Raw genomic sequence first — 22757 nt, forward strand, 5'->3', positions numbered from 1 at the left:
AAAAGAGAAAGAAAGAAAGAAAGAAAGAAAGAAAGAAAGAAAGAAAGAAAGAGAAGGAAACCCAACCGACACTAGTGGGATTTGTATCTACGGCCTGGTACTAAGAATGCTTCCTGCTGCCGGTTTACTCTGCTTGGCTTTGGGCCCAAGGCAATAGATCCTGCCGACCCTGGGTTCGCACCACGAGCCAAGATAAACCCTTCTAAATGGGTTCAGGTGTTTGTCACAGTGAGGAACGACCAGCTCAGTGTGGGGAGAGGCTAGCCGTGTGTGAAAGCCTGGAACACCCCGGACAGACGCCTCTCCCCCAGCAAGCCCTATTTCCTGTCGGATTCTCTGAGACAAGGTGTTGCTCTGTAGCCCTCTGTATTTGAAGCTTTTGGTCTTCCTGGCTCCTCCAGCTTTTGAGTGCCGAGATTGCGGGTGGGCACCACCACGCCGGTTCTAAGTGTCGGTGTTAGGAGCAGGTGAGAGTGGGGTGGCTGTGTGGCCGAGGATGCTTGCAGCCAAGCCTAATGGACCATATGGTAGAAGGAAGAGAACCACTTCCCAAAAGATGGCCTCTGACCTCTTCACACCTTACCACCCCCACCCCGAGACAAACAGATCATTTTAAGAAAAGGGTAGTAAGATGGTCCAGTGGGTAAAGGTACTTACTGCCCAAAGATACAAGCCTGGGGAGCTGAGTTCGAATCCAGGAGACCACATAAAGCTAGTCAGAGAACCGACTCTATGAAACTGTCCTCTGCGCCCCAAACCTGACACACCCTATAAAGAAAAAATAATAATTAAAAAAAGACTAGATGAGCATGGTGGAACTTGTTTCTGTGGTCTCAGGATTTAGGAGTTTGAGGCAGGAGGATTACACTGGGCTCAAGGCCAGCACGCGCCTCAGGGTGAAAGCTTGTCTCAAGAGTCAGAGGCTGGAGAGACGGCTCAGTGGTCAGCGCGCACAGGGCCGCTCCCAACTGTAACAGCTCCAGGGCGTTGGGGAAGTGGAGGCAGGAGGAGGACAAGTCTCACACTGTCCTCAGCTACACGGTGAGTCCAGGCAGCCTGGGCTACCTAAAACCTTACCTCAAAAACCCAAATCTACACCCAAACCAGCCAAACAGCGCTCCGGGCCGGCCCCCACCCAGTGCCCGCAGGCTGACTAGGCCCCTGCTCGGGGACTCCGCCTGTATTTAAGGGACACGGCCACTAGGTGGCGAGAGTGCGCCGGCCCCGGGGGCGCCGCGAGGCCGAGCCCTCCTGCCGGGAGGAACCGGCAGCTTTCCAGCTGTGTGGCATCGCCCAGGTCGCCCACCTCTCCGGCCTCCGTGTCCACGCCCACGACGGGCACTACTCACTGCGTCCCGTGGGCGAGCCGCCGCAACCTCGGAAGGAACCTGGTACGACCAAGGCTCCGTTTGTCTGTGTGTCCTGGGCGACCTGTCCTCCAGGTCAACACGGGGGGCTGAATCTGGGCTCCACCCAAAGGCCGAGGGCTTTCCTACAGGAGGCTCAGATTCCAGAGTCACCCGCAGAGAAACCCGCCATTGCAAGACCAGGCTGGCCTCGAACTCACAGAGATCCACCTGCCTCTACCTCCCCGAGTGCTGGGGTTAAAAGCGTGCACCACCTGGCCTGGCTACTAATATATAATTTTTAGTTAACATGGTGATGCATTCCTGTGATCCCAGCACTCAGGGAGGCACAGGCAGGCGGATCTCTGTGAGTTCGAGGCCAGCCTGGTCTTCAAAGCGAGTCCAGGACACACAAGGTGACACAGAGAAACAATGCCTCAGACAAACAAACAAACAAACAAAAAGCCTGGGCACAATGGTGAATGCTTTTAATCCCAGTGTTCTAGAGAGAGTAAGAAGGGTGAGAAGTTGGACATCACCCTCAACTGCTCAGAACCTGTCCTCCTGCTCCCCTTTCTCCTAGGTCTTTCTGCCACAGGGAAGTCAGGGGAGCTGAAGTCTCCCTCCTGCCTGTCCCTCTTCCAGACCTGACACACAGTATCCGTTTCCAATCCATTATTCATTCATTGATTTATTTATTCCCACGCCTTTCAGCGCCGGCCCGCCCGCCTTTCTGTCCACACGTCTTTTGTGTCCTGCTGGCATCTGAAAACCCCTCGGGGACAGCTGCGCCTGGCTCCTTGCTCTGCGTGGCAGAGAGCCTGAGGGAGGATGGGCTGAGGGAGGCTGGGAGCTCTGGGTGGGAAGGACAGACCTGTGGGCACAGAGGCAGGTCAAGTCTTAGTGGGGCGGGGACACAGGAGATGTGGGAAATGCTCCAGAAAGTAAGATGTGCACAGCGGGGGACACCTACACTGAGGCACAAAACGGGAGGGAGGGACCGTAGAGGATGCAGAGCAGGAAAAGGCTGGGTGTGGCAGGGACACAGAACAGGAAGCCAGGTCAGTCCCATCTCTCAGGATAAGTCTGCTATCAGCGCGTCTAGAAGGAAGCTGGCGTAATTTAGGAATCGTGGACATTCCATATCAGTCCCTAGAACATTTTATTTTGGGTTACACAGGGCAGGAGTGTGTGGGTGTGTAGGTGTGGGGGGTGTTCTCATGTTTTTTTCCAGCTTTGTGGCTGCTGAGGTCTGAATTTAACCCTCGCCACAGCTCAGCTCTGCACACAGGGCCCTTGGCTGCCTTCTCTCTTACCCATCTCTACTTTTGTTTGTTAAAAGAGGCTTGTTTATTTTTAACTGTGCGCGTGCCTGTGGGAGTGTGTGTCTGTGTGGGTGTGCTCGCATGCAGGTGTCTAAGGAGGCCACCAGAGGTCGTGAGAGCCTCTGGTGTTGGAATTATAGGCATTCGTGTGCTGCCTGATAAGGGTGCTGGCAACCGAAATTGGGGTGGCTGGAGAGCAGCAAAATCTCTTCACTCCTAAACCTCTGTCAGTTTAATTTTTTTTTAAAGGATTTTTTTTTTTCAAGGCAGGATTTCTCTGTGTAGCCCTGGCTGTCCTAGAACTTAACCTGTAGACCAGGCTCACCCTCCAGCCATCACTACCGGAGCACACGCTAACCAAGCTGCCTCTTTCAAGTCTCCTGCGGGACCACAGCTCCTGTGAAGGCTGCTGCTTTCCTCTCAGCCTCTTGCCTCTCTTCCTGTATCACAGCACCCTCCCCGTGAGCACCCTTTTCCAACTCTTATCACCCCTCCAAATGTCTGGCCATCAAGGGATAGTACGTGTCCTGTCAGAGAAGTCTGGAGCTGTGGCTCCTCTGTCTTTTTCTTTCTATTTTTCTTTGAAGTATTTATTATTATTATCATTTTATTGAGAGAGCTAACTGATCCCTCCTCTGCCTTCTCAGCCCTCACCCCCCAGGCTCCAATCTGCTTTCGATGAAAACACCACTTTAGGGCTGGAGAGATGGCTCAGAGGTTAGGAGCACTGGCTGCTCTTCCCACGTGGTGACTCATGTGGGTGAAATCTGGCGCCCTCTTCTGATATGCAGGTGTACATGCAGGCAGAGTGCTGTACACACAATAAATAAATCTTTAAAAAAAAAACCAAAACACCGCTTTACCACTGAGCTAGCATGAAAAGGAGGGGCCGGTTTTCCAGCCTTTCCTCTCTGTGAGAGCCTTTTCTGGGAAATCCTCCCCACATGAGGACAGTTCCTCCTGAAGGAGGAATTCCTCCGCCAGGGCAGAGAGCACTGGAGGGGTAGGCCGGGCTCGCCACATACCTTGTCTGCTTCCGGCACCCTACCAGGGGAGTGTAACCATCATCCCCGTCATACGAACCAATGGACAGAGCCCTGGCCGTGTCAGTGGCTTCCCCAGACACTCCGCTTAGACAGGGCTATCAAGACAGGAGTCTGAGGCTTGAGTCAAGTCCCTTGTCCCACGGGAGTCTCACACCTTTGCCTGGGGCTGATGGGAAACTCCAGCTTGGGGTGTGGGGAATCAGGAGGTGCTGAGGCAGGAGGGGGGTCTCATCAGTCTCCCTAGCTAGGACACCCCACTAACAGAGTCAGCCCGGAAACGCCGGCCTTGCCAGCCTTGCCTAACTGCTCCGCACTCCTGTGCAGCCTGGCTAGCCTGAATTTCAGCAATCCGACGGCATGGCTGCAAAGCCTTGGTGGCCAGCTCTGCCCAGAGCCCTCAGCCTTCCCTGGGGCGCCGTTCGGTTAACCAGGACCACCGGCATGATTGGATCCGGGAGAGGGCGGGAGGGCGCCCAGGACGGCCTGAGGCGAGAGGAGCGCTCCCAGGGCGGGGCCGCCTTCTGGCGCTGATCTAAGACAAGGCAGTGCTGTTTGCTTGCCCACTTTCGCTGGGCGCTTGTGAATGCATCTATCTGACCGCTGCTGCGGCTGCTGCATCCCGGAGCTCCACCTCCTCAACTTCCCAGCGTCCGCTGAGGCCCTCAGCGACTCCGTGGCTCTTCAGGAATCCTCCAGGTGCCAACCAGGGACTGCCAAGGGACCCAGCCCCACGGAGCAGGCGCGCAGTCTCAGCCTCACCGTCAACCTAGCAGACACCCATTCCAGCACGCTGTTCCCTGAGGCGGGCGTCCTCCTGAGCTCAGGGGTAAGACAAAGAATAGTGACGTCTCGGGCAAACCGGAGTCAGCTTTCCCGTGGCGGGCGGGCGTCCAGTGTTCAAGATCAGCCTCTCCCACTCTGGTCCTGGCCGCTTTCCCGCGTTGCTCGCTCCTCCAGATGGGGGAGCTTTCAGTGTTGGGCATGCCACTTCAAAACACATTCTCAGCGGGGCGGTGGTGACGCTCGGAGGGCCTCTGCGAGTTCGAGGCCAGCCTGGTCTACAGAGAGAGCTCTAAGAGAGCCAAGGCTACACAGAGAAACCCTGTCTCAAATAACCAAACCAAACAAAAATACATTCCCCTCTCACCCCGGTTGTCTCATGAGCGTGAGCTAGGGAAGGGCGGAGGTGGTCAGGTTCGTGCTACTGGTCTCCCTGCTGAGCGCCTGGTTTAGGTTCAACCAAGCCATCCTGGGGCAGCAGGCTGGCTCCTGGAAGCAGTTTAGAATACGAGGCAGGGGAGCAGCTGGGGTCACCTTTCAGATCCCCGAGAGCCTCCGAGAAGGCTTTGGGTCAGCTTTGCCCACAGCCTGAGAATCCACACAGGTCTTCTCGGCGGAGCTGAGGGTGGGCCGTGGGGTCGGGTGGAAGTCCCCAGGCCCCTCCTGCACGCACCGGTAGGAGAGGGGTTATCACACCAGGCTAGACCGCAGGCCCTGGCCTGCGCGCGCCCACACACGCACGGGTAGGGGAGGACAAGGGTCAGCACACCAGGCCCTGGCCTGCGTGGCCCCACCGGTGAGACGCGGGGACGAGGAGCGCGCAGGGAGCTCCCGCCGCGCCGGGGAGCGGGCGGCCTCGGGTGGCCGCGGCGCCGCCACCTGCGCAGCCACCGCGCCGCCATTGGCTCGCCCAGGAGCCGCTCTAATCCGCGCCGCCCCCGCCCCCGCGCGGCGCTGCGCTCGGCGGCTCTGACCTTCCTCCTTCCCGCAGCCCCGGAGAGACGCGCGGCGGCCGCGCCAGCCTCCCCCTCCTCCTCCTCCTCCTCCTCCTCCCCCGGGAAGCTGTCCGGGCTTGAGGCCGGGACGCCGCCGCCCGCTTCGCCGCCCGTTCCCGCCGATGGTGGCCGGCCCCCCGGCGCCCAGGTAGGGGGTCTAAAGCGTGGAGAGAGCGCGGGGTGGGGGTGGGGGTGCGGGGAGCCCAGGGCCCGGGATGCAGGCCCCCATCGTGTGGTGGCGGGGGACACAGCCGAGGACAGGTACCCGGAGAGAGGTGGGCGCGCTCCCGGGGATGCTTTTGGGCTTGACCCCAGGCAATGCCAGGATGGCTAGGTTCCCTGGGATGCTGAAGGGGAGGCCTCTACCCCGGAAAGAGGAAGGAAATGGGATCCTTGGGAAGCTGGGGCCTGGCCCCGGGTGTTGCGTGTTTTTCTGGGACCAGCTGGGAGGGGTGGGCCGCTGCCAGCGTGGTGCGTGTGTTATTTCTGGATCAGAGTGGGCTGGGGAGAAGCACAGCCCGTGATGGCTGGTTGCGATTACAGGTACTTCCTTCTTCGCTTCCGACCCCCACCCCCCGCCAGCTGGGGTGGGAGGTGGAAGGAGAGGGGGTGGCGGTGCTAAGGGCCCCGCAGATGCAGCACAATCCTCTCTGCGCCACTGAGCCCTCCCTCCGCCAACCTCAGACCGTTCCGTCACAGCTGGGGCACTCTCCCGCCTGTGTCAGCCTTTCAGGAAGCCATGGAAAGGTTAAAGGGTCATTCATGTTTCTGGGACGCAGTGACCAGACCCCAGAGCTTGGCTAGACCCAGCTTCAAACCTCCGGCTTTTAACTTCCAGCTCGTCCCCCGCTTCCCCCTTCCGAGCCCAGCTCTGCAGCCTGGCAGTGGGGGCGGGGAGGGGGCAGTCACACATGCGGCCACCTTCTTTTTCTAGGCATGACCAGAAATAGCTACCATTGTCAGGGGCCCCAGCACAGCTGGGGTGCAGATTGCGAGGGTTTGGGAAGCTCTGCCCCCAGCCTGGTTTTCTTATCAGATGTCTGCCTGGCTGCTCAGATCACCCTCTCCAAGTGGCTTCATGGCCCACCGGTGAGAGGCCGCCTCCAGCCCTGTGTTCTTGAACCCTGTCAGCCCCGAGGTTATTAATGTCTGGTCTGCCGCCCTCTAGACCGACATGCCTTCAGGCTAAGAATCTGATCTGTCTGTCTCTGTCATCACCCTCTTGTCTGAGAAGGGCTTAGCACGGAAGAAATGTTTGCAGAATGAATGAATGAATGAGTGAGTGATATATAGATTCTGGGCAAGAGTGAGCAAGCTGAAAGATGGAGGGGAGCCCCCTCTGGCCTCTCTGTCCCCAGGGACCAAAGAGCCCCGGAGAAGCTCCTGTAGGCCTGGGGGTGAGTGGCAGCTGTGACTGTTGTGAGACTTCCGTCCTGCTGGCTCCGGTCTGAGTCCATGGTCCCCGATATCCAGGGGGGGGCCTGGCCCATTGCTGAGGGCCTCCCTTTCTTCCCGGCTTCTGGGTTGCCGGTTTCTCTGCAGAGCCCTTCCTGGGCAGCCTGGCTCCTTTGACAGGTGCACGGCGGTCCCTGAAGAGGCTGGGCTGCTCTGCTAGTCAGCTGACTCCCCTTCGTCCCCACTCTGCCCTCCACTGCTCTCTCTCCCAGCCAAGCCTCCCTGGTTTCCCTGCAAGCTCTCGGAAGCTTATGTGGCTGCGGTCCTCTCCTATCCTGCTCCCTCTCCTTGGACCCTCTGGTATTCTTCTGCCTCGGTTTTTGAGTGACATCTCTCCTGGGCTCATGGAGTCAGACCGTGGGTGCGGGATGTGTGTACTGGTCCAGTGTCCCCAAGGCCTGACACAGGGACACCTTCCCTTGGGGAAAGCATGACACAGTGGGTCCTTCGTGACTTCAGGTTGCTCGTAGCCTTCTCCCTCCTCAGGAGCTGCGTGCATCCCCAGCAGGAGTGAGTGATGGTGGCTCGCTGGAGAAGTGAAACTTCTGTGGGCCTGGCTGGCCGGGAAGGCCATCAGGGAAGGAGCACGCTGATTTGGGGGTTCTCCCTGTGGAAGCAAGGGGAGGAGCTGAGAGAATGGCTGTACTGGGTAGGAAGAGGATCCAGCCACTGGCCGGGAATACGCTGTGGGAAGCACTTCCTGCTGAGCCACACCCCTTGCCCCTCACTGGGGAATTCTAGACAAGGTGGTCCCTCTGTGACGAAGAGCCCCAGCCATTGGCTTTTCAGTTTATTTTAATTTTTACATTTCTATTATTGTTATTGTTACTATTTGGTTTCTTTAATGGCTGTCCTGGAACTCACTCTGCACACTAGGCTGGCCTTGAAGTCAGGTATCCGCCTGCCTCTGCCTCCCGAGTGCTGGGATCAAAGGTGTGCGCCACCACCATCCAGTTTATTATGTGGTTCGTTTTTTTTTTTTTTTTTTTTTTTTTTTTTTTGAGACAGGGTCCCTCTATGTAGCTCACTGTGCTGGAACTCTGTGTGTAGACCCGGGTGGCCTCAGACTTACAGAGATCCACCCGCTTCTGCCTCCTGCGTAGGTGTGCACGCGTGACTGCAGGTGCCTCTGGAGGTCAAAGGTGTTGCATCTCTCGGAGCTGGAGTTACAAGTGGCGGGAGCTGCCCAGTGGGGGTGCTGGGACCCAAACCCGGTCCTCTGCAGAGTGGAATGAACTCTCAGTTGCTGAGCTATCTCCCCCGCCTGTTTCACACTCTTCTTAAAGGAAAACAGACCAAAACACAACAAACAACAAAAACCTTCCAGGCTGGTGGATGACTCAGTAGGTAAAGCACTTGCCATCAGCCCTGATGACGTCAGTTCAGTCGCTGGGAGCCACATGGTGGAAGGAGAGAGCTGGTTCCCGCAAGCTGTCCTTTCACCTCCACGCGAGCTGTGGCAAATAGATAAGTGTAAATTAAAGCGAGAGAAAAGAATCCGGCCTTCAAGCCAGATGTGTATGGCTGCGCACATCTGTAATGTCAGCAGCATTTGTGAGGTAGAAACGGGAGAATTAAGATTCAGATTCAGCTTTGCTGCATATTTTAGTCTAACTCAGACTATATCAGACTTTCGAACAAAAAGCTTTTTGTTTTTGTTTTTGTTTTTTCTTATTGCAAAACTAATTGGTGTCCGATGTGGGCAATCTGGTTCAGACTGGAAAGCTGTTAGCCACCATTGCAGCCACTTGCCTTGGTGCTGGTTTCCATTGCCTTGAGAGACTGGGCCTCGAGGGTGGGGTGCTCAGGGTCGTAGAAGGTACCAACAGGAGCTTCAGCTTGGTGGCGGAGGCAATGGCAGAGGACCCCACGAGCTTGGCACAGCTGCAGGTTGCTGCAGAGTTGGTTCCGGTTAGGCCTGGGCATCCAGCCCCCGGCATTGCTGCTGGGGAGCAGGGCGGGGCAGCTGTAGATGAAGCCCATCCCAGGGAGGGTGGGCGGGAGGAGGCTGAGGTGGGCCATGTGACTCAGGAGCTGGGGTGACAGGAAAGTGAGTGCTGATGGCTCAGAAGGGAAGGGGGTCTCTGGGGTTGGAGAGGTGCCTTCAGACTGGGGTTCCTGAAGGCTGGGGGTTACCAGCCGTGGGTACTTTTTAAGCATTGCTCGGTGTGAAAATGCTAGTGGGAGGGTAGCTTAGGGGGAAAGAGTGCTGGCTGCCCTTGCACAGGACCTACTTGGTCTAAATAAGGTTTGAGTCTCAGTGTCCACATGGCGGACCAAAACTGTAGCTTGAGTCCCCAGAGCGGCTGGTGCCCTCTTTCTGACCTCATCAGGTACCAGGAGCACACGGTACACACGGGTATCCATGCACTCATCCACATGAAATAAATCAAATACATCAAAAATAAACGTAAAAGTTGGTATAGGCTGGGATGGATACGGAGCGCCTGGTTAAGGGGGGAGTTCTGAGTTTGAGCAGGGACCGCAGCTCAGTTGTAAAATGATTGTATGTGGCATGCCTGAGGCCCTGGTGAAATCCCAGCGCTGAAGAAAAAGTTCAGATAAACAAATTTGTTCTGTTCCTTTTCAGCATCAGTAGACCCCAAATGTTCTATGTGCATACTTGGGCTAAAAAGAGGGTTTTTCACGGTATGGCAAGGACAGAGTACGTGCTTGCTGTCCTGGGAAGGTCCTGGGCTTAACCCCTAGTAGAAACATTTCTCTCTGGGGGATGGTGCTCCCTCAGAGGGTGAGGACGCTGCCTGCCATGACTGAAGCCCCACACAGTGGAAGGAGGTGACGGGCTGTGACCCCCACGCACACACGAGGACACTGAGGTACACACTCACACCCCTCCCCCACGATAAACAAACATGTGTGCATGTGCAACCGTGCAAGCGTGGAGGTTAGGGGACACCTCAGGCCTCAAGGCCACCTTGCTTCAGTCAGGGTCTCTTCTGTGCCGGTCCGGTCCGTGGGTCCGTGTGGACTCATTGGATTCAGTGTCTCCTCCTCTCTGGCGGGGGGGTGGGGGGGGAGCACTGAGATGGACCTGCCCTGCCCATCTTGATGTGTGTTCTGGGGACTCAAACTCAGGTCGTGATGTTCACCTCGAGAGCCGGTCACCCACTGAGCCACCGCCCAGGCCCGCAGAGCAGTGTTGAATTCTGTGTCTGCAAACTGGATTCTCCACCCTGCCCAGAGCAAGCCCATTCAGAGGGGACGGAGAGCCTGAGCGTCAAGGTGGAGCTTCTAAATAAGGTTAATCCAGCGTGCAGCACAAATCCTCCCCGTAAGCCTTTTCCTGGCCGAGGTGTGGCAGACAAACCCTCACATCTCTGGGGGGTGGGGGGCAGTGTGCTGATGCCCCCTTTTTGGGCAGTGTCATTTTGGGGGTGATTCCAGCCGGTGCTGTCTTAGCAGGGAGGGAGGCTGGCTGGGCAGCAGTGGTCATCCGGAAGCCACTGGGAGGACGTGGTGATATGGTCATGCCCTCATCCCATGCCAATGGTAGTTTTTCCTTCTCCTGCAGTCCTCTGCTGTGTTCTGGGGACACCTGGGGGCAGCGGGGGCAGGGGGAAGGACCTTGTGAAAAGACGGTCGTGACTCATGGATAGGACGAAGCAGGTGACCTCATATATGAGTAGTGTTTGATTTCTTTATTATTATTATTATTATTATTTTACAATATACATCTTTTTGTTTGTTTTAAAGATTTATTTATTTATTATGTATACAATGTTCTGTCTGCATGTGCACCTGCAGGCCAGAAGAGGGCATCTGCTCTCATTATAGATGGCTGTGAGCCACCATGTGGTTGCTGGGAATTGAACTCAGGACCTCTTCTTTGTTTGGAAGAGCAAACAGCGCTCTGAACCTTTGAGCCATCTCTCCAGCCCCTTCTTTATTATTTTTAAAGTTTTAAAGTGTGTATGACTGTTTTATCTGTGTAGCACATGTGAACCTGGTGCCTGCTGGGCGTCAGCCTCCCCCCGCCCACTGGAGTTACAGATGGCTGAGGCACCCCGAGAGTGCTGGGAACTGAACCCAGGCCCTCTCTCTGCAAGAGCAGCCAGTGCTCTTCCCCATTAAAACACCTCTCTGGTGCCCTAAGTATTATCTTACATTTGTTTATTTAGTGTGTTGGAGGGGGTGGGGAAGGAGAACACGCATGTGCCACGGAGCGTTTGGGAGTTGGTGCCTTCCACCGAGTGGGTCACAGGGCATAGGGATCCTACTTAGCTCATCAGGCTTGCCCACAGTGCTGGTTTTTGTTATTTATTTAGGTTTTTTCGTCCTTGAGACGGTATCTGTGTACCTGACCGTCCTGGTACTTGCTGTACAGCCGGTTAGATTCACAGCCTTGTCTGTTTCTACCTCCTGAGGACTCGCTTTGTAGACCGCCTGCCTCTGCCTCCCAGGGCCTGTATCACCGTGCCTTGTCCAGCCCATCTTTTAACGTAATTAAAATGTCTTTAGATTTGTTTTGTGTGTACAGAGGCCTGCATGTACGTGTGTGTACACTCACTCCTGTGTCTGTGGAGGCCAGCAGGCGGCACTGGATGCCCCTGGGTTGGGGTTAGTGAATGGACATGGCTTTGTGTCCTACCTCTGCCACCCCTAGAGCCAGGCCGAGGCCATCCATGGTCTCAGAGCTCGGGCGGCCATGCTGGGTGGCTGTTGGGTGAGAGGAGGGCTCGGGAAGGGTGGCGTGTTCAGAGGAGCAGACACGTGAGGGCTGGAGCACGGTTAGCATGGCTCCGGGCAGGACGGGGGGTGGGGTGGGATACAGCCATGAGCCCAGTGAGGCGACTGCTAACAGGGGATCCTGGACATTTGATTAATCGTTTGTTTGAAACAGCATCTCCTGCAGCCCTCGTGAGCCCTGGCTCAAACTGGCTCTGTAGCCTAGGCTGGCTTTGAACTTCTGGTCCTTCTGCTCTTCCCTCGCCGGTGCTGGGGCTACAGGCATGTCCCAGCATGCCTGGCATAGACGACAGACTTTTTCTTTGTTTGTATGGTTGGTTTTTTGAGACAGGGTTTCTCTGCGTAGCCTTGGCTGTCCTAGACTCGCTTTGTAGACTAGGCTGGCCTCGACCTCACAGAGATCCACCACCATGCCTGGCTGAGGATGGGTGGCCCAGTGTGCAGCCAGTCCTCATAGGATCTGGAGGAGACCTTTCATTCCTCAGCCCCGCTCTGCAGCACCTGGCCTTCCTGGGGACGCACATGCTACCGTGACTTTCCTGGATCCCTGTCAAAAAGAAGTGGCTGTGACAGAGCAGGAGGAGTCCAGACAAAGGACCGGACACCGACTCACTGAGGGGCTTTGGGCCACTGAGGGCCTCTCTTGGGCTGCTTCCTCTCTGTCTTTTAAAAAGTTCTCCATTTATTTATTTTGAGACAGGGTCCCACTGTGTAGCCTCGGCTGGCCTAGAACTCACTGTGCAGACTAAGCTAGCTCCAACCTTATTTTGAGACAGGATATCACTAAATTGCTTAGGCTTCCTTTGACTTCCCTTTTTGGCTTCTGCCCTGGAATCCTCCTGCCTCATACTCCTGAATATTCTGTCTTTTGGTGTGTGTGTGTTGGGGGTGGTGGTGGCTAGGGATTAACTGTCAAGTCCTAACCTAACCTGACAGCTCCTGTCTTTAATTTGTAAAAATTTTAGAAGATTTATTTCATTAAGGGGCATGGTGGCGCCCACCTTTAATCCTGGCACTCAGGGAGGTAGAGGCAGGCAGATCTCTGAGTTTGAGGTCAGCCTGGTCTGCAGAGTGAGTTTCAGGACAGCCAGGGCTACACAGAGAAACCCTGTCTCAAAAAACAACAACAGAGTTTTACTTACATACGCACATACGTAGATCTTTTGTTTGCATGTACATCTGCAGCCCAGAAGAGGGCATCAGTCATGGGACTATAGTTATAGATGCTTTTTAGCTGCCGTGTGGGTGCTGAGAATCAAACTCATGTCCTCTGGAAGAGCAGCCAGTGCTCTTAATTGCTGAGCCATCTCTCCAGCTTCATTTGTAATTTTTTTTATTGTCAAAAATAGAATTCATCTGCACTGAAAAGGAGGTATGTGATGTCTGCCTTTCTGTTCGCTGCTTTGCTTTCAATAATGCAGTCATTCAAACCAAATCTCAGGCATCCATTCACAGTACCTAGCTCAACAGACACCTCTGACTTTCTTTTGTTCGTTTGTTTCATGAGACAGGGTCTCACTCTGTGGCCTTGGCTGGCCTGGGTCTGGCTATGTAGTGCAGGCTGGCCTCAAACTCACAGAAATCCACCTTCCTCTGCCTCCTGAGTGCTGGGGTTAAAGGTGAGCACCATCATGCCTGGCCTAAGGACTTCCTTTTTAAAAACTACTTTAACTTTTTAAAATGGGGCTGGAGAGATGGCTCAGTGTTTAAGAGCAACGGCCCCTCTTGCAGGGGACCCAGGTTTGGTTCCCAGCACCAACATGGTGGCTCACAGCTATCTGGTGCCCAGGTCCAGCGGGTCCCACGCTGGCCTGCAAGGGCACTGAATGCGCGCAGTGCGCATGAACTCACACAAAGACACACATCTACACCTGAAAATTAAGGAACAAATAAATAACTTAAAAATATCTTACTACTAAAGTTTTTTCCTTGCATCTGTGTGCAAGTGGGTGCTCCGCCCACACAGGCTTGTGTGGAGGTCAGAGGGCAACTTAGAAAAGTCAGTTCTCTCCTACCACCTGGGTCTCCGGGATCAAACTCAGGCTGTCAGGGTTGGCAGCGAGCGCCTTTTCCCACTGATCCATCTTGTCGACCCAAGAGAAGCACTTCCTTTTCTTTTCTTTCTATTAAAGATTTTGTTTTCTGAGTGCTCTATCTGCATGTGCACCTGCAGGCCAGCAGAGGGCACCAGATCCCATTATAGGTGGTTGTGAGCCACCATGTGGTTGCTGGGGATTGAACTCAGGACCTCTGGAAGAGCAGCTGGTTCTCTAAACTGCTGAGCCAGCTCTCCAGGCCCAAGATAAGGGCTTTTTGTTTTCTTCTTCTTCTTCTTCTTCTTTTTTTTTTTTAATTTGAGACAGGGTTTCTCTGTGTAGCCTTGGTTGTCCTGGACTTGCTCTGCAGACCAGGCTGGCCTCGAACCCACAGAGATCTGCCTGCCTCTGCCTCTCCGGAGTGTGGGGATTGCAGGCGTGCACCACAGCCCCCCTTCTGCTTTTTTGCTCTAGCATTGGAGATGCTGGGCCCTTGCACATGCTGGGAAAGTACACCTTCATCCGAGAGACTGTCTGAGTCCTCTACTATTTATTATACCTAAGAAGTAACAATTCATTAAAGTCACCAATTGTCAGTCAGGACTCCCATTTCCTGTTCTCTCAGATGGATCTTCCTCCTCTTCTCCCTCCCCGCCCCTCCTCCTCCCCCCTGCCTTCTCTCTACTCCCCACCCCCAGCTTCTTCTCCTCCCTTCTTCTAGTTTAAGAGCTGGGCTCAGCACATCTGTAATCCCAGCATTTAGGAGGTAGAGCAGGAGAATAAGGAATTTAAGATTAGCCTGAGATAGACCTCAGATTTGAGGGTAGCCTGGGCTACGTGACTTTGCCTCACAACGACAATCAGAAGAAGAGAAAAACAAAGGACAGAGATCAGGTCAGTGTACTGTGATTGGCTGAGACCCCAGGCGCATGCCTTCTGCACCATCAGGCTCTTGCCTTTTTGTGAGGCCTCTGCGTCGTCTGCGCAGCTCACAGGCTCTGCTGACTGACTCCACAGTGCTGTTCAGCCCTCTCTGTGAGGTGGCAGCTGGCTCCATCTGTCCTGATGCTGCCACTTGCTGCAGGAAACCAGCTAAGTGCTGCCCTCAGGACCCACAGAATTCACACCCTCCCTGGCCTCCATCGCTCTCCTCCCAGCCTCGTCTTGATTCTTCTGAGCTACTGGGGCAGCCACCACAGGGCTGCCTGCTCCCCCTGACCTGAGGATGAGATTCCTCCTCTCTTCAACTTTTTAGTGACTTTCCTGCCACTCACGATGAAGCCCAAAGCCCTGCAAAAGGTCCCAGCTGGGCACAGGGCTGGGCACCTTTAGTCTCAGCAAGCAGAGGCGGGCGGATCTCCGTGGACTGAAAGCAGTCATAGTTCTCAGTCAGCACCTACAGAGGGGTTCCAGGACAGTCAGGGCCACTCAGGGAGACTCTCACAAACAACAAAAGCCTTCAAAATGGCTCGGCACTTGCCAACAAGCCTGATGACCAGGGTTGGATCCTTGGCACCAATTTTTTCAAGTTGTCCTCTGACCACTCTATGGGTACCATGACGTGTATGTATATCACACATGTATAATGACATAAGCCAGGTTCACACTTGGGAAATGGAAATAGGAGGGTCAGAAAGTGATGTCCAGGCCAGCCTGGGCTCTACACGACTCTGCCTCAAAATATAAGGTGGGGAGGGCTCAGTTGGTGGTGGGCTCTGCCTGGTGTTCCCGGAGCTCTTCCAGGCTGGCAGCTCTGTCCTCCCAGCTGTGTCTCACTGCACCAGATGCTGGATGAACCAGGACCGAGTGTGGCCCCGGTGCTGGGTCCTCAGTAGTGAAGGACACGCACTCTGTCCTTGTCACCTGCTTGGCTGGCCGAGTTCTATCTTGTTTTTACAGTGCTGGGATGCATCCCAGAGGCCCAGTATGCTAGGCAAGCACTCTCTCACTGAGCTCCAGCCCTAGGCCTCTATTTCCGGTTGCAGATGGGTAAATTGAGACACAGAGGGGCCTCAGGCTTCCAGACAAGGTCTCTCAGTGAGCATGGATTCCATTGCCACCCTGGGCGGAGCTTTTTCCTCCTGCAGTGACCTCTCCCCCTCCTCCTCTGGCAGGTATCTGGTGTCTCCTTATCACCAGCCCCATCAGGCTCCCTCCCCACCTCCCCTGCCCAATCTGGGTATTGGGTGACTGGCTGCCATGGAACCTGCCCTATTTGGCAGACTCTCCTCATTGATCCTCCCTGTCTCCCGGGGTCCCCGTCTTCACCTCTGCCCCATCCCCAGCCCTCTGTCCTTGGCCCTGACGAAGGGGCAGCCCCTGCTGGGCAGTGCATCGCACCTCCCCTCTTCTTAGTACAGGGCCACCTGGTGAGCATAGTGAGCTGGGCTGGAGCACAATAGGGTCCAGGACTGAAAATGGAAGGCGGCTGCCAGTGGCTTCAGGCCAGACTCACGGGAATCAAGTCTTGAGCTACTGAGGAGGGACTGCAGGGCAGAGCCAGCCTGCCTGGGAGGGGGTGTGAGCAGGAAAAGTGGGATGGGGCCTTCCCAGGAGTCTGTTCTCCAGCCCCCTCCTCTTCTGAGGTCCTCCCTGTCTAGCCCGAGGGCCGCTCTGATCACTCTCTGCTGCACAGGGCCATGGCAGTGGAGGCCACACCGCCTGATGTCTGGGGGTTCCCTCAGGCCTGTGCCCCCTTGGCAACACTCAGGGAGCATTCACGTGAGTGAGGGCATTTTGTTCTTTTTTTATTGAGGCAGGGTCTCATTCATCCCAGACTGGCTTCAGACTCACACTTTGTAGGCAAAGATGACCTTGAACAGCTGAATCTCCTGCCTCTAACTCCTCAGTTGTCACAGGTGCGCACCCCCACACCCAGTTTCTCTGGTGCTTGTAATAGAAAGGCAAGCACTCTGCCAACTGAAGTATCCCCCAGCCCGTATACATACATACAATCATACATACGTACATACATTCATACATATGTACATATATGCATACATACATATGTTTTCACTTTTTGGGGTGAGTTCAAGACAGGGTTTCTGTGTGTAGCCTTGGCTGCCCTAGATTTGCTTTGTAGACCAGGCTGGCCTTGAACTCTCAGAGCTCCGCATGCCTCTGTTTCCCAAGTGCTGGGATTACAGGCGTGTGCCACCATGCCCAACTGCTTTATCACTTTTAAAAATTACATCTAAGAGCTGGAGAGTTGGCTCAGAGTTTAAGAGCACTGGCTGCCCTTCCAGAAGGTCCTGAGTTCAATCCCCAGCAACCACATGGTGGCTCACAACCATCTAGAGTGCCCTCTTCAGGCCTGCAGGTGTACATGTATACAGAATGCTGTATACATAAGAAGTTTTTTTTTTTAATTACATTTATATACATACCTGTGGCATCCACGTGGAGGTCAGAGGCCATCACCCGAGTGATCCTCTCCTTCACAGTGTGGGTCCAGGGATTGGATGCAGGTTGGCAAGTGTCCGAAAGTGCCTGTATGTGCTGAGCCATTCACAGGCTCCTCCTTTGCTTTTGAAACAAAGGCTCACGTAGCCCAGGTTGGCTTCATCCCCCTTCCTCTCTGGCACAGGCTGCCATTCCCAGATAGGAGTGTTCTTCACGGCTGAACTCATCAGGGCCTTAACGTGCTGTGGTGGGTTGCAGCTGTCCAGGAAGTGCTAAGACTTAGAAGCCATCAAGATGCCCTCTGAAACCTCGAAGTAATGGCGCACGCCTTTAATCCCAGCACTTGGGAGGCAGAGGCAGGTGGATCTCTGAGTTTGAGGTCAGCCTGGTCTACAAAATGAGTCCAGCACAGCCAAGGCTACACAGAAAGACCCTGTCTCACACAAAGAAAGATGCCCTTTGAGGGGCTAGTGAACAGTGGCAGTTGGTCTGGGTAAAGGGGAAGCTAAAATGCATTTTAGAATATCAGTTAGCCTGTCTAGGCAGGTTGCATGCTGTAGACGGCCTTTGCTACTTTGTGGGCTCCTCTTTCTCCCACCCTTTCTCTCCCCCCACCCCTGTTTCACCCCCTAACACTAGATAGGAGAGACAGAAGGATGGGGGGAGGGAGAGAGAGGGAGATCCTTGACTCTGGAATTGTTTTCCTTTTGTTTCTTCTTTGAGCAGGACTACTAACAAACCACGATCAACCTCCCCGACCGACCAGCAGCCTCTGACCTATCGGGGCTCTAGCATTTACATAACCTCTGAAAAGTTCCCAGGATTCCAAACAGCACACAATCGCAGAAACTGTCTGCAGCTGGCAAAACCACGCCTCTGCTAGAGGCAAGGCAAAGCATAACTGCTGAGAAGCAGCCCCATATGTCTACCCCAGGGATTAAAACGGAAACATATTCTTACAATACTGCTGGGTTTGTTTGTTTGTTTGAGACAGGATTTCTCTGTGGAGTCCTGGCTGTCCTGGACTCACTTTGTAGACCAGGCCGGCCTCGAACTCACAGAGATCTGCCTGCCTCTGCCTCCCCAGGTGCTGGGATTATAGGTGTGAGCCACTATGCCCAGCTGTATTTCTGTGTTTTTTAAAGAAATCAAAATTCCAGGATTCTCAGTACAGCCGCCTGAGGGTCAAGGGAAGGAGTTTGCAGACAGAGAAGGGATCAGCGGTGTCAGGAGTTTAAGAGGGGAACGGGCTGGAGAGACAAGACAGCTATTCTGTGTGGCCCTGTAGTGGCAGACAGCTGTCATCACTCCCATCAGGTCCTGAGACTCCTCCGTGCCAAGTGTGAGGCCCAGCGCAGACTTCAGGCGGGCGTTGGGAGGTCCACGGAGTGGGCAGGTGTGCTCCCTTGGTGCAGGGGTGCAGGTGCTCTAGGCAAGACCCACCCGTGTGGGCTGGGGCAGCGTTCTGTTGCTTCTCGTCCCTTAGCTGTGAGGCTGACACCGTCTTAAAAATGCAGGGAGGCTGGAGAACGCCGTTTAGAGCACTTGCTGCTTTTGATTCTCAGCACCCACGGAGTGGCTCGGGACCGCCCCCAACCTAAAACCTAAGTTCCCAGGCTTCTGGCCTCCTTGGGTGTGCTGGGGAGGGAGGGGGGAGGGGGAGAGAGACCGCCCGAACACACCTGAATGTGTGTGTGCTGAAGCTCCAGAGCACTCAGGCGTACAGGGTCTGGGTGTGATGGTACATGCTTTAGGGCCTGCACCACCATGTCTGGCCCCTTTTCCTTCTTTTGTGTGGGAGGAAGAACAGTGTCTCTCGACGCGGGCTCTGGCTGCTCCCCTTTTCTTAGAATAAGTAGCACAGTTGTCAGGTGCGGGGGAGGGGAAGGTGCTTGGAGACAGTGGCCTCCCTGGCTTCCCGAGGCCACCTTGTGATGCACGGGCCCCCGTCCCTGCTCTGCAGATGTGTTGGTGTTTGGAGGGGCTCTCAGGATGGGCACGTCACCCTCCGAGTGTCCAGTTTGCCCCTCCAACCTCACAGTTAATGTAATCACCACTGTGCAGCAGCAGGAGGTGCGAGCCAGCGAGCTTTAGGGGGCTCTTAGCTGGACCTCGGGCGAAGATTTGGAAACAGGAGGTTTTAATGCAGGAAGCTCCAGGGACTGGAAGGCTGCACTTAGGGCAGAGTGACGTCACAGTGGGTTGAGGCCTCAGCTGACCCCACGTGAGCGGAGATGGGGGTAGGGAGGGCTGACTCCTCAGAGCTGAGATGGCTGCCGGGTCCTCACACTTCCCCACTGGCCGGTCACAGGGCACAGGCTGTCTCCAGGGAGAAGGGATAACCCTGGGCCAGGCTCTTCCCTTCAGCTGAGGACGATGCCCAAAGACTCAGCTGGGAGCCATCGCTCCCAGATGTACTAGAAGTACCCAAGCCCTGGCAGGGCCATCCCGGGCACTCCCAGCATCCCCTGCGGCCCTTGAAGTCTTCCCATGGCAAAACGTCTGGCTTCTGAATAGTAGCAGGTGAAGCTGGCCCAGGTCAATTTCTTTCATTTCCCTGCCCTGGCGGAGGTGTGTGTGTGTGTGTGCGTGTGCGTGTGCGTGTGCGTGTGCGTGTGCGTGTGTGCCTGCATGCAGGCATTTTACCAGCAGCTTTGCTGGCCTGAGTGGCTTGCCAGATGGTCCAGACGCTTAGCACCTGGCTGCTACCCTCCTCAGCTTTCTGTCAGCACAGGGTCAGGGGCACTGGAGACATCAGGCACAGACTTCTGCCCAATCAGAACAGCCCTTCCTCTCTCAGCTCTCCTTGTGGACTGAGGCTTTTGCTAAAGGCCCTTCGGGGAATGGGGCAGGTATTCCTGCCAGCAGGGGGAGCCCTACCCATCCCAATTGCCATAAGGCACCTGAGGAAGTGGGGCGACCGTAGATGAGGGATTTGCTGGCTCCGCTGGAATCCTGAGGCCTGAGGTGTGAACCCACGGCACTTAGGCTCTTCGATGGGTGTGGCAGTGAGCGAAGCCACCTCTTCAGCCGTGGTGCTGGGGCAGGTGGGTTCCACATGGGGGGAGCTGAGCCCCACACCGTGGCCATTGGGTGTCCACTGGTCCACAGATGGCCTTCCAGCCTTAGGGGCTCCAACACGGTTCCTCGGTTCCTCAGCTGTATATTTTTATGGCCTTTATTACTATTTTACTTTTGGTTAGTTAATTAGCTTGTGAGTCAGGGTCTCGCTCTGTAGCTCTGGCTGTCCTTGAACTCACAGAGGTCTGCGTGTCTCTGCTTCCCAAATATTCGAATTAAAGGTGTATTACAATGAATACCATGATGGTTGGCCTCCTTATTTATTTATTTTTCGATACAGGGTTTCTCTGTGTCGCCCTGCCTGTCTTGGAACTCACTTTGAAGACCAGGCTAGCCTCCAACTCACAGACATCTGCCTGCCTCTCCCTACCACTACCACCACACGGCTCTTTTAAAACTTTTTGAAGATTTGTCTATTTCATTTTATGTGTATGAATGTTTGGGTGCATGAGTGTATGTATGTATAGCTACCATGCGCCCATGGAGGTCAGAAAAAGGTGTTCGCTCTCCTGGAGAGGGAGGTTACAGATGGTTGTGAGCCACCATGTAGGTGCTGGGAATTGATCTCGGGTCCTCTTCAAGAGCAAGCAGTGCTCTTAACCACCGAGCCATCTCTCCAGCCCTGTTTCTACTTTTGGGGCAAGGTTTCATGTGGTCCAGGTTGCTTTGAAGTTGCTGTATCACCATGGATGACCCTTAACTCTTACCCCGTCTCCAGCCCAAGTGCTTGGATTGCAGGCCTGCGCCAGACTCCTGCGTTGTGCCTTGCCTGGGATGCAACCCGGGGCTTTGTCCATGCAAATCCTCTAGGCAGCGAGCCGCACCCCGGCCTTATCGGTGGCTTCCTGTGGGTCCCCTGCCCTCAGCCACATTGCTCTTGCTGGGTTCAGCCTGGCTGGCTTCTAGAGTCATCACGGCCATGTCTGCTCCGTGGACTGCTCTGTGGCAGCTCTGACCTGTCCGGTAACTGTGACATTGTCCCATGCTGGCTCTCAGCCAGGTCTAGCAACCCTGGCCTCTTCAGGGGATGTTATCTGGGGCTTCCTGTCCACTTAGGTGACAGAGGATCCGCCAGGCCTTCCTGCAGAAGCAGGAGCGTGGGTGAGGTTCAGGCCTGAGGTGTCCCCCAGTGTGCCCACTCTGAGAGCAGGGCAGATGCCAGGAGGCTCGGACCTCTGCCTTCGGCCTGAGATAGAGCCCTCAGCCTTTCTGTCATTCAGAGCTGTGTCCTGCTCAGGGCTTTAGAAGCAGTGGCTGTACCCCACCCCTCAAACATGGAGCTGCTGTCTGTTGGCAGAGGCCAGAGCCTCCTGCTAGCATCCGAACTGTTGTCCCTCACAGGGAGGGCTGCACTGGAGAGGATCAGAGGGGGTCTGGTGCACAGAGGTGACCCACAGAGATCCCTGTGCCAAGACTGACAGAGCTAAAGATCTTCCTTCAGGCCTCATATCACCTTCTCTGGGCCATCCCACCCACAGAGGCTTGTGCCTACACATAGGTGCTGCCGGGGGCAGTTACACATGCCTGGAATCCCAGCTACCCAGGGGTGAGACAGGAAAAGCCCCAGAGTTCAAGGTCAGCTTGGGCAACATTAGAAAAGGAAGCAAAATAGGCCAGATGTGACTGTGTGCCTCTTTAATCCCACGGGACACAGAGGCAGGAGGATCTCTACGAGTTCAAGGCTAGCTTAATCTGCATGGCAAATTGTAGGCCAGCCAGGATACATAATGAGACCTTGTCTCAAATACATACACATAACATACACACAAATAAACAAAACACCACCAGTAGCAACCACAACAAAAAACCCAACCCATAGCCAGGTGTGGTGGTGCTAGCTAGAAACCCCATTTTGAGGGAAGTGGAGGTTAGGAGGCAGGAGGATCACAAGTTCAAGAGCAGCCTGAGCGACATGGGAACCTGTCTCAAAAAATAAAAACAAACAAGTTGGGCGCCAGTGGCCCATGTCTTTAATCCCAGCATGCAGGAGGCAGAGGCAGGCGGCTCTTTGACTTTGAGGTCAGCCTCTGTCCCCTGTCCTTGGCCCTCAGAGCTACACAGAGAAACCCTTCTCAGAAAAACCCAAACAAATATGCAAAACAAGTGAATAAATAGTAATAAAAACAAGTGAACGAAAGCCACCAAACCCAGGGTGTTCAACCTCCAGGGTGACCCTCTGTCCCAAGGTCACATCCTTTCTTCTGGGGTCAGGAGAGGTGGCAGGGTGTAGTCTATGAACACAAGACGGGTGTCCCCCTCCCGTGCCAGAACAGCAGACCCTGACAGCGGGGTCTGTGTAGGCCAAATGGAACACCACTCGGAGGTGACTTCAGCAGGGACTGCTGAGGCGTTTCCCTCTGTGGTCTGCATTTTGCGACTCCTCTGACCAGCATGTCTGGGACCCGTTGCTCTGGAAGGCAGGGTCGGGGGACCGCCAGGGAAGTGTCCCTAGCTGAGGTCTGATCCCAGCACCCTCCAGCAGCCCCGCCAGACACGTCATCACACTGTCAGCAACTGCAGGGTGGCCAGGCATCCGCTTCTGCCTGCTCTGAGGAATGCTCCAGGTAGAGCCTGCTGCCTCGGG

The 22757-nt window shown here is 55.0% G+C and overlaps 1 protein-coding gene across 1 annotated transcript in view; it reads left to right on the forward strand.

The window, feature by feature from the left end:
• Positions 1 to 5321: 5321 nt before the first annotated feature.
• Positions 5322 to 22757, forward strand: part of Pacsin1 (protein kinase C and casein kinase substrate in neurons 1) — a 45817-nt gene continuing 28381 nt past the window's right edge. Inside the window, exon 1 of the mRNA XM_021630068.2 lies at positions 5322 to 5640. The gene's annotated coding sequence lies outside the window, so the exon portion shown is untranslated. The remainder of the gene's footprint in view (positions 5641 to 22757) is intronic.

The sequence above is a fragment of the Meriones unguiculatus genome, chromosome 16, assembly GCF_030254825.1.
Source record: "Meriones unguiculatus strain TT.TT164.6M chromosome 16, Bangor_MerUng_6.1, whole genome shotgun sequence".
Taxonomy (NCBI): domain Eukaryota; kingdom Metazoa; phylum Chordata; class Mammalia; order Rodentia; family Muridae; genus Meriones; species Meriones unguiculatus.